The sequence below is a fragment of the Triticum dicoccoides genome, chromosome 1A, assembly GCF_002162155.2.
Source record: "Triticum dicoccoides isolate Atlit2015 ecotype Zavitan chromosome 1A, WEW_v2.0, whole genome shotgun sequence".
NCBI classification, from domain to species: Eukaryota; Viridiplantae; Streptophyta; class Magnoliopsida; order Poales; family Poaceae; genus Triticum; species Triticum dicoccoides.
Window position 1 is genome coordinate 279,660,271 of NC_041380.1, and position 12,639 is coordinate 279,672,909.

Sequence of the window (12,639 nt, forward strand, 5' to 3'; positions counted from 1 at the left end):
GAGGCGGGGCTGCGGGGCGGCGGGGTTTGGTGGTGTTGGCGGGGGCGGCGGCGGTATTTAAGGAGGGGGAGGGGCGGCTTGGAGGAGGGGGCAAGGCGGTGGGGAGGACGAGTCCGGCTCGGACTCCAGTCCGAGTCGGCGGCGGCGGCGCGCGGCGGCCTGGTGGGAGACGGCGGCGCGGGGAAGACGGGCTCGCTCGGCTGGGCCTTGGCCCATTCGGGCGCTGAAAGTTTTTTTCTAAAAAAAATAATTCCGCCAAACAGAAAATAAATCCTAGAAAATAAAATAAATATCTAAAAACGCCAAAACAAATTTTCACCGTCTAAATAAAATATTTAGAACGAGATTAACATTTTCTTGGCCCTAAAATGCAATTTTGAAAACGTGCAAAATTTTCGAATGCAAATAAAATTGCAATAAAATTCAAATAAAGTCAAATATTTGATTTTACTATTTTTCCTCCAATATTTCAATTATTTTGGAGAAGTCATATTATCTCCTCTCATATATTTAATATGAAATATTTTCGGAGGAAAAAATAATTAAAACCAAAATCCTCGTTTCCATATTTGATAAAATCAAATATGAAAACCTGGAATTCCCCAACTCTCTCCGAGGATCCTTGAGTTGCTTAGGATTTCGAGGATTGCGAAATGAAAATACAATAAAATATGATATGCATGAATGATCTATGTATAACATTCCAAATTGAAAATTTGGGATGTTACAAACCTACCCCCTTAAGGTGAATCTCACCCTGGAGATTCGGGTTGGCTAGAAAATAGGTGTGGGTGGTCTTTGCGAAGATCATCCTCTCGCTCCCAGGTGGCTTCATCTTCGGTATGGTGACTCCACTAAACTTTGCAAAACTTGATAGCCTTGTTGCGGGTGACTCGACTGGCAAACTCAAGAATCTTGACTGGCTTCTCCTCATAAGTTAAATCACTGTCCAACTGAATCGCCTCCAAGGGTACTGTGTCTCTTAATGGTATATCGGCCATCTCAGTGTGACACTTCTTCAACTGTGAGACGTGGAACACATCATAAACTCCTGACAGTCCTTCAGGTAACTCCAACTTGTAGGCAACTTCTCCCATATGTTCCAAAACACGATACGGTCCTACAAATCTCGGGGCTAACTTTCCCTTAACTCCAAAACGTTTCACTCCTCGCAAGGGTAATACTCGCACATATGCTCTTTCTCCAATTTCACAGGTTACCTCCTTGCGTTTCGAGTCTGCAGAACTCTTCTGCCTGGACCGAGCTATCTTCAGTCTATCTCGAATCAGCTTAACTTTCTCTTCAGACTCCTTGATCAAGTCTGGTCCAAACAACTGTCGGTCTCCAACTTCATCCCACACCAACGATGTTCTGCACCTTCGTCCATACAGGGCTTCGAACGGTGCCATCTTCAAACTGGCTTGGTAACTATTGCTGTATGAGAATTCCGCGTAAGGCAAATTGTCATCCCAACTAGATCCATAATCTAGCGCACAGGCTCTCAACATGCCTTCCAGAATCTGGTTGACTCTCTCGGACTGTCCATCCGTCTGCGGGTGAAATGCTGTACTGAACTCCAATCTCGTTCCCAAAGTCTGGTGTAGCTGATGCCAAAACTTTGAGGTAAACTGTGTTCCTCTATCTGATACGATGGTCCTCAGAACTCCATGCAGGCATACGATCCTGGACATATATATCTTGGCCAACTTCGCACTTGTATAAGTTGTTTTCACTAGGATAAAGTGAGCCACTTTGGTCAAGCGATCGACTACTACCCATATAGAATCATATCCTGATTTGGTCCTGGGCAATCCGGTGATAAAATCCATGCTAAGTTTATCCCACTTCCATTCGGGTATCGGCATAGGCTATAACAATCCTGCTGGCTTTTGATGCTCTGCCTTCACTCTCTGACATACATCACATATGGCTACATACTCGACGATATCCTTCTTCATCCCTGTCCACCAGAAATGTTCCTTCAAATCCAAATACATCTTGGTGTTTCCGGGGTGTATCGAGTATGGTGAGTCATGAGCCTCCTGAAGTATTAACTTCCTGATCTCTGTGTTATTGGGCACATAAACACGGTGTTCAAACCATAAGGTGTCGTGCTCATCCTCACGAAAACCTTTGGCCTTTCCTTTGCTCATTCTATCTTTTATCTCGGCAATCTCTTTGTCATCCTTCTGTGCTTCTCGAATCTTTCCTAACAATGTAGACTGAACCTCCATTGTTGCAACAAAACCTCTAGGAACAATCTCCAATCGAAGTTCCCTGAGATCCTCTGCTAATTTCTTTGGCAATCCTGTGCTCACTACGGTATTAGCATAACTCTTCCGACTCAAAAGCGTCGGCTACGACATTGGCCTTGCCTAGATGATAGTGAAGCTTCATGTCATAATCCTTTATAAGCTCCAACCATCTCCTCTACCTAAGGTTCAACTCCTTCTGTGTGAAAATGTACTTCAAACTCTTATGATCTGTGTACACATCACAATGGTTTCCAATAAGGTAATGTCTCCAAGTCTTCAACGCATGCACTACGGCTGCCAACTCCAAATCATGCGTGGCATAATTCAACTCGTGTTGTTTCAGTTGTCGCGAGGCATACGAAACAACTCTTCCATCCTGCATAAGCACACTTCCAAGTCCTAAGCGAGAGGCATCGCAATACACTTGAAACTCCTTACGTATATCCGGTAGAATCAACATTGGGGCTGCGGTCAAATGTTTCTTCAACTCCTGGAACTTGCCTCGCAATCTTCTGTCCATTGAAACTTGGTATCCTTCTTCAATAATTCCGTCATTGGCTTCGCAATCTTGGAAAAATTCTCAATGAATCTCTGATAGTATCCTGCGAGTCCAAGAAAACTGCGGATCTCGCCAACTGAAGTGGGCGCCAACCATTCAGTGACTGACTAAACCTTGGTGGGGTCTACTACTATACCTTCTCCTGATATAACATGTCCAAGGAATCCGACTTCCTTCAGCCGAAACTCGCATTTGCTGAACTTGGCGTATAGCTGATGTTCCCTGAGTTTCTCGAGAACTAAACGCAAATGCTCTTCGTGCTCCTCTTCATTCTTCGAGTATACCATTATATCATCAATAAACACCACAACAAACTTGTCCAAATATTCCATGAACACCTTGTTCATCATGCTCATGAAATAGGCAGGGGCGTTAGTCAGTCCAAACGACATGACCGTATATTCGTATAACCCGTACCGTGTGCTGAATGCTGTCTTTGGTATATCCTTCTCTCGAATCTTCAACTGATGGTATCCTGATTGCAAATCGATCTTCGAAAACACCTTAGCTCTGTTGGGGAATGTAGTAGAAATTTAAAAAATTTCTACGCATCACCAAGATCAATCTATGGAGTCATCTAGCAACGAGGGGAAGAGGAGTGCATCTACATACCCTTGTAGATCGCGAGCGGAAGCGTTCAAGAGAACATGGTTGATGGAGTCGTACTCGTCGTGATCCAAATCACCGATGACCGAGCGCCGAACGGATGGCACCTCTGCGTTCAACACACGTACGGTTGGGAGAGACGTCTCCTCCTTCTTGATCCAGCAAGGGGAGAGGAGAGGTTGATGGAGATCCAGCAGCACGACGGCATGGTGGTGGATGCAGCGGGATCTCGGCAGGGCTTGCCAAGCACCAACGAGAGGGAGAGGTGTCACGGAGGGAGAGGGAGGCGCCAGGGACTTGGGTGCGGCTGCCCTCCCTCCCCTCCACTATATATAGGGGCTAGGGGGCGCCGGCCCCTCTAGATCCCATCTAGATGGGGGGGGGGCGGCCAAGGGGGTGGCTTGGCCCCCAAGCCAAGTGGAGGCGCCCCCACCCCTAGGGTTTCTAACCCTAGGCGCAGGAGGAGGCCCAAGGGGGGTGCACCAGCCCACCAGGGGCTGGTTCCCTTCCCACTTCAGCCCATGGGGCCCTCCGGGATAGGTGGCCCCACCCGGTGGACCCCCGGGACCCTTCTGGTGGTCCCGGTACAATACCGGTGACCCCCGAAACTTTCACGAGGGCCGAAACGGGTCTTCCTATATATAAATCTTTACCTCCAGACCATGCTGGAACTCCTCGTGATGCCCGGGATCTCATACAGGACTCCGAACAACTTTCGGGTTACCGCATACTAATATCTCTACAACCCTAGCGTCACCGAACCATAAGTGTGTAGACCCTACGGGTTCGGGAACCATGCAGACATGACCGAGACAACTCTCCGACCAATAGCCAACAGTGGGATCTGGATACCGATGTTGGCTCCCACATATTCCAGGATGATCTCATCGGATGAACCACGATGTCGAGGATTCAATCAATCCTGTATTCAATTCCCTTTGTCAATCGGTACGTTACTTGCCCGAGATTCGATCGTCGGTATCCCAATACCTTGTTCAATCTCGTTACCGGCAAGTCACTTTACTCATTCTGCAACACATCATCCCGTGACCAACTACTTAGTCACACTGAGCTCATTATGTTGATGCATTACTGAGTGGGCCCAGAGATACCTCTCCGTCATACAGAGTGACAAATCCTAGTCTCGATTCATGCCAACCCAACAGACACTTTCGGAGATACCTGTAGTGTACCTTTATAGCCACCTAGTTACGTTGTGACGTTTGGTACAGCCAAAGCACTCCTACGGTATCCGGGAGTTGCACAATCTCATGGTCTAAGGAAATGATACTTGACACTTAGAAAAGCTCTAGCAGACAAACTACACGATCTTGTGCTATGCTTAGGATTGGGTCTTGTCCATCACATCATTCTCCTAATGATGTGATCCCATTATCAATGACATCCAACGTCCATGGTCAGGAAACCGTAACCATCTATTGATCAACGAGCTAGTCAACTAGAGGCTTACTAGGGACATGTTGTGGTCTATATATTCACACATGTATTACGATTTCCGGATAACACAATTATAGCATGAACAATAGACAATTATCATGAACACGGAAATATAATAATAACCATTTTATTATTGCCTCTAGGGCATATTTCCAACAGTCTCCCACTTGCACTAGAGTCAATAATCTAGTTACATTGTGATGAATCGAACACCCATAGAGTTCCTGTGTTGATCATGTTTTGCTCGAGGGAGAGGTTTAGTCAACGGATCTGCGACATTCAGGTCCGTATGCACTTTACAAATATCTATGTCTCCATTTTGAACATTTTCATGAATGGAATTGAAGCGACGCTTGATATGCCTGGTCTTCCTGTGAAACCTGGGCTCCTTGGCAAGGGCAATAGCTCCAGTGTTGTCACAGAAGAGAGTCATCGGGCCCGACGCATTGGGAATAACTCCTAGGTCGGTAATGAACTCCTTCACCCAGATTGCTTCTTGTGCTGCCTCCAAGGCTGCCATGTACTCCGCTTCACATGTAGATCCCACCATGACGCTTTGCTTGCAACTGCACCAGCTGACTGCCCCACCATTCAAAATATACACGTATCTAGTTTGTGACTTGGAGTCATCCAGATCTGTTGAAGCTAGCATCGACGTAACCCTTTACGACAAGCTCTTCATCACCGCCATAAACGAGAAACATATCCTTAGTCCTTTTCAGGTACTTTAGGATATTCTTGACCATTGTCCAGTGTTCCATGCCGGGATTACATTGGTACCTTCCTACCAAACTTACGGTAAGGTTTACATCAGGTCTGGCACACAGCATGGCATACATGATAGACCCTATGGCCGAGGCATAGGGGACGACACTCATCTTTTCTCTATCTTCTGCCGTGGCCGGGCATTGAGCCGTGCTCAATATCGTACCTTGCAACACAGGCAAGAACCCCTTCTTTGACTGATCCATATTGAACTTCTTCAATATCTTATCAAGGTGCGTACTCTGTGAAAGACCAATGAGGCGTCTCGATCTATCTCTATAGATCTTGATGCCTAATATGTAAGCACCTTCTCCAAGATACTTCATTGAAAAACACTTGTTCAAGTAGGCCTTTCTGCTTTCCAAGAATTCTATATCATTTCCCATCAATAGTATAACATCCACATACAATATGAGAAATGCTACAGAACTCCCACTCACTTTCTTGTAAACGCAGGCTTCTCCATAAGTCTGCGTAAACCCAAACGCTTTGATCATCTCATCAAAACGAATGTTCCAACACCGAGATGCTTGCACCAGCCCATAGATTGAGCGTTGGAGCTTGCACACCTTGTCAGCATTCTTAGGATTGACAAAACCTTCCGGTTACATCATATACAATTCTTCCTTAAGGAAACCATTAAGGAATTCCGTTTTGACGTCCATTTGCCATATCTCATAATCATAGAATGCGGCGATTGCTAACATGATTCGGACGGACTTCAGCTTCACTACGGATGAGAAAGTCTCATCGTAGTCAACCCCTTGAACCTGTTGATAACCCTTAGCGACAAGCCGAGCTTTATAGATGGTCACATTACCATCCGCGTCTGTCTTCTTCTTAAAGATCCATTTATTTTCTATGGCTCACCGATCATCGAGCAAGTCAGTCAAAGTCCATACTTCGTTTCCATACATGGATCCTATCTCGGATTTCATGGCTTCCAGCCATTTGTCGGAATTTGGGCCTGCCATCACTTCTTCATAGTTCGAAGGTTCACCATTGTCTAACAACATGATTTCCAGGACAGGGTTGCCGCACCACTCTGGTGCGGAACGTGTCCTTGTGGACCTACGAAGTTCAGTAGCAACTTGATCTGAAGTTTCATGATCATCATCATTAACTTCCTCTCTAGTCGGTGCAGGCACCTCAGGAACATTTTCCTGAGCTGCACCACTCTTCGGTTCAAGAGGCAACACTTCATCAAGTTATACTTTCCTCCCACTTACTTCTTTCGAGAGAAACTCTTTCTCTAGAAAGAATCCATTCTTGGCAACAAAGATCTTGCCTTCGGATCTGAGGTAGAAGGTATACCCAATAGTTTCTTTAGGGTATCCTATGAAGACGCATTTTTCCGATTTGGGTTCGAGCTTTTCAGGTTGAAGTTTCTTCACATAAGCATCGCATCCCCAAACTTTTAGAAATGACAGCTTAGGTTTCTTCCCAAACCATAATTCATACGGTGTCGTCTCAACGGATTTCGACGGAGCCCTATTTAAAGTGAATGCGGCAGTCTCTAATGCATAGCCCCAAAATGACAGCGGTAGATCGGTAAGAGACATCATAGATCGCACCATATCCAATAGAGTGCGATTACGACGTTCAGACATACCATTACGCTGAGGTGTTCCAGGCGGCGTGAGTTGTGAAACTATTCCACATTTCATTAAGTGCGTGCCAAATTCGTGACTCAAATATTCTTCCCCACAATCTGATCGCAAGAACTTGATTTTCCTGTCACGTTGATTCTCAACCTCACTCTGAAATTCCTTGAACTTTTCAAAGGTCTCATACTTGTGTTTCATTAAGTAGACATACCCATATCTACTCAAGTCGTCAGTGAGGGTGAGAACATAACGATAGCCACCGCGAGCCTCGACACTCATTGGACCGCACACATCAGTATGTATGATTTCCAATAAGTTGGTTGCTCACTCCATTGTTCCGGAGAACGGAGTCTTGGTCATTTTGCCCATGAGGCATGGTTCGCACGTGTCAAATGATTCATAATCAAGAGACTCCAAAAGTCCATCTGCATGGAGTTTCTTCATGCGTTTGACACCAATGTGACCAAGGCGGCAGTGCCACAAGTATGTGGGACTATCATTATCAACCTTACATCTTTTGGTATTCACACTATGAATATGTGTAACATCACGTTCGAGATTAAATAAGAATAAACCATTGACCAGCGGGGCATGACCATAAAACATATCTCTCATATAAATAGAACAACCATTATTCTCGGATTTAAATGAGCAGCCATCTCGTATTAAACGAGATCCTGATATAATGTTCATGCTCAAAGCTTGCACTAAATAACAATTATTGAAGTTTAAAACTAATCCCGTAGGTAATTGTAGAGGTAGCGTGCCGACGGCGATCACATCGACCTTGGAACCATTGCCGACGCGCATCGTCACCTCGTCCTTCTCTAGTCTCCGCTTATTCCGCAGCTCCTGTTTTGAGTTACAAATATGAGCAACCGCACCGGTATCAAATACCCAGGAGCTACTACGAGTACTGGTAAGGTACACATCAATAACATGTATATCACATATACCTTTGGTGTTGCCGGCCTTCTTGTCTGCTAATTACTTGGGGCAGTTCCGCTTCCAGTGACCACTTCCCTTGCAATAAAAACACTCAGTCTCGGGCTTGGGTCCATTCTTTGGCTTCTTCCCAGCAGCTTGCTTATCGGGTGCGGCAACCCCCTTGCCGTCCTTCTTGACGTTCTTTTTACCCTTGCCTTTCTTGAACTTAGTGGTTTTATTCACCATCAACACTTGATGTTCCTTTCTGATTTCCACCTCCCCCGATTTCAGCATCGAATATACCTTAGGAATGGTCTTTTCCATCCCCTGCATATCGAAGTTCATCACAAAGCTCTTGTAGCTAGGTGGGAGCGATTGAAGGATTCTGTTAACGACCGCATCATCCGGGAGATTAACTCCCAGCTGAGACAAGCGGTTGTGCAACCCAGACATTTTGAGTATGTGCTCACTGACGAAACTATTCTCCTCCATCTTACAACTGTAGAACTTGTTGGAGACTTCATATCTCTCGACCTGGGCATGAGCTTGGAAAACCATTTTCAGCTCTTGGAACATCTCATATGCTCCGTGTTGCTCAAAACGCTTCTGGAGCCCCGGTTCTAAGCTGTAAAGCATGCCGCACTGAACCAGGGAGTAATCATCAACACAGGACTGCTAAGCGTTCATAACGTCTTGGTTTGCTGGGGGTGGTGCTTCACCTAGCGGTGCTTCAAGGACATATGCTTTCTTGGCAGCTATGAGGATGATCCTCAAGTTCCGGACCCAGTCCGTATAGTTGCTACCATCGTCTTTCAGCTTGGTTTTCTCAAGGAACGCGTTGAAGTTGAGGACAACATTAGCGTGGGCCATTTGATCTACAAGACATATTGCAAAGATTTTAGACTATGTTCATGATAATTAAGTTCATCTAATCAAATTATTAATGAACTCCCACTCAGATAGACATCCCTCTAGTCATCTAAGTGATACATGATCCGAGTCAACTAGGCCGTGTCCGATCATCATGTGAGACGGACTAGTCATCATCGGTGAACATTTTCATGTTGATCGTATCTTCTATACGACTCATGTTCGACCTTTCGGTCTTCCGTGTTCCGAGGCCATGTCTGTACATGCTAGGCTCGTCAAGTCAACCTAAATGTATTGCGTGTGTAAATCTGGCTTACACCCGTTGTATGTGAACGTTAGAACCTATCACACCCGATCATCACGTGGTGCTTCGGAACAACGGACCTTAGCAATGGTGCACAGTTAGGGGGAACACTTTCTTGAAATTATTGCGAGGGATCATCTTATTTATGCTACCGTCGTTCTAAGCAAATAAGATGTAAAACATGATAAACATCACATGCAATCAAATAGTGACATGATATGGCCAATATCATTTTGCTCCTTTTGATCTCCATCTTCGGGGCGCCATGATCATCGTCGTCACCGGCATGACACCATGATCTCCATCATCATGATCTCCATCATCATGTCTTCATGAAGTTGTCTCGTCAACTATTACTTCTACTACTATGGCTAACGGTTAGCGATAAAGTAAAGTAATTACATGACGTTTATGTTGGCATGCAGGTCATAAATAAATTAAGACAACTCCTATGGCTCCTGCCGGTTGTCATACTCATCGACATGCAAGTCGTGATTCCTATTACAAGAACATGATCAATCTCATACATCACATATATCATTCATCACATCCTTTTGGCCATATCACATCACACGGCATATGCTGCAAAAACAAGTTAGACGTCCTCTAATTGTTGTTGCAAGTTTTTACGTGGCTGCTATAGGTTTCTAGCAAGAACGTTTCTTACCCACGCCAAAACCACAACGTGATATGCCAATTTCTATTTACCCTTCATACGGACCCTTTTCATCGAATCCGATCCGACTAAAGTGGGAGAGACAGACACCCGCTAGCCACCTTATGCAACTAGTGCATGTCAGTCAGTGGAACCAGTCTCACGTAACCGTACGTGTAAGGTCGGTCCGGGCCGCTTCATCCCACGATGCCGCCGAATCAAGATAAGACTAGTAACATCAAGTAAATTGACAAAATCAACGACCACAACAACTTGTGTTCTACTCGTGCATAGAAACTATGCATAGACCTAGCTCTGATACCACTATTGGGGAACGTAGCAGAAATTTAAAATTTTTCTACGCATCACCAAGATCAATCTATGGAGTCATCTAGCCATGAGGGGAAGAGGAGTGCATCTACATACCCTTGTAGATCACGAGCGGAAGCGTTCAAGAGAACGAGATTGATGCAGTCGTACTCGTCGTGATCCAAATCACCGATCACCGAGCGCCGAACGGACGGTACCTCCGCGTTCAACACACGTACGGTCGGGAGAGACGTCTCCTCCTTCTTGATCCAGCAAGGGGAGAGGAGAGGTTGATGGAGATCCGGCAGCACGACGGCGTGGTGGTGGAAGCAGCGGGATCTCGGCAGGGCTTCGCCAAGCACCAATGAGAGGGAGAGGTGTCACGGAGGGAGAGGGAGGCGCCAGGGACTTGGGTGCGGCTGCCCTCCCTCCCCTCCACTATATATAGGGGCCAGGGGGGGCGCCGGCCCCTCTAGATCCCATCTAAATGGGGGGCGGCGGCCAAGTGGGTGGCATGCCCCCCAAGCCAAGTGGAGGCGCCCCCACCCCTAGCGTTTCTAACCCTAGGCGCAAGAGGAGGCCCAAGGGGGGCACACCAGCCCACCAGGGGCTGGTTCCCTTCCCACTTCAGCCCATGGGGCCCTCTGGGATAGGTGGCCCCACCCGGTGGACCCCGGGGACCCTTCCGGTGGTCCCGGTACAATACCGGTGACCCCCGAAACTTTCCCGGTGGCCGAAACTGGTCTTCCTATATATAAATCTTTACCTCCGGACCATTCCGTAACTCCTCGTGACATTTGGGATCTCATCCGGGACTCCGAACAACTTTCGGTTACCGCATACTAATATCTCTACAACCGTAGCGTCACAGAACCTTAAGCGTGTAGACCCTACGGGTTCGGGAACCATGCAGACATGGCCGATTCAACTCTCCGGCCAATAGACAACATCAGGATCTGGATACCCATGTTGTCTCCCACATATTCCACAATGATCTCATCGATGAACCACGATGTCGAGGATTCAACCAATCCCGTATTCAATTCCCTTTGTCAATCGGTACATTACTTGCCCGAGATTCAATCGTCGGTATCCCAATACCTTGTTCAATCTCGTTACCGGCAAGTCACTTTACTCATTCCGTAACACATCATCCCGTGACCAACTACTTAGTCACACTGAGCTCATTATGATGATGCATTACCGATTGGGCCCAGAGATACCTCTCCGTCATACGGAGTGACAAATCCCAGTCTCGATTCATGCCAACTCAACAAACACTTTCGGAGATACCTGTAGTGTACCTTTATAGCCACCCAGTTACATTGTGACGTTTGGTACACCCAAAGCACTCCTACGGTATCCGGGAGTTGCACAATCTCATGGTCTAAGGAAATGATACTTGACACTTAGAAAAGCTCTAGCAGACGAACTACATGATCTTGTGCTATGCTTAGGATTGGGTCTTGTCCATCACATCATTCTCCTAATGATGTGATCCCGTTATCAAGACATCCAATGTCTATGGTCAGGAAACCATAACCATCTATTGATCAATGAGCTAGTCAACTAGAGGCTTACTAGGGACATGTTGTGGTCTATATATTCACACATGTATTACGATTTCCGGATAACACAATTATAGCATGAACAATAGACAATTATCATGAACAAGGAAATATAATAATAACCATTTTATTATTGCCTCTAGGGCATATTTCCAACAAGCTCCTTGCAGCTGGTCAAACATATCATTGGTCATCGGTAGTGGGTACTTGTTCTTGATCGTCGCTTCATTCAAGGCCCGATAATCAAGAACCATTCTTAGAGACTTATCCTTCTGCTGAACCAAAAGCACTGGGGCTCCCCATGGTGATGAACTCCATCGAATGTAACCTTTCACCAATAGCTCCTTGATCTGTTTCTTAATCTCCTCCAGATCATTCACGGGCATCCGATAGGGTCTCTTGGATATTGGCCCTGTACCTGGCAATAGCTCTATCAAAAACTCAATGTCTCAATCCGGTGGCATGCCTGGTAACTTCTGTGGGAAAACATCCGGGTAATCCTTCACTACAGGCACTTCCTCCTAAACAACTCCCGTGAGGGTATTCACTTGACTACTCCTTGGCGCATGCCTAGATATATACTTGATCCTTTTTCCCTCCGGAGTGGTGAGACAAATTGACTTACTAACACAGTCAATGCTTCCTCCATACTTTGACATCCAGTCCATTCCTAATATCACATCCAATCCTTGTGACTCCAAGATAATTAGGTCGGACAGAAAAACATGGTTGCCAATGGTTAGGGTATCTGGTCGC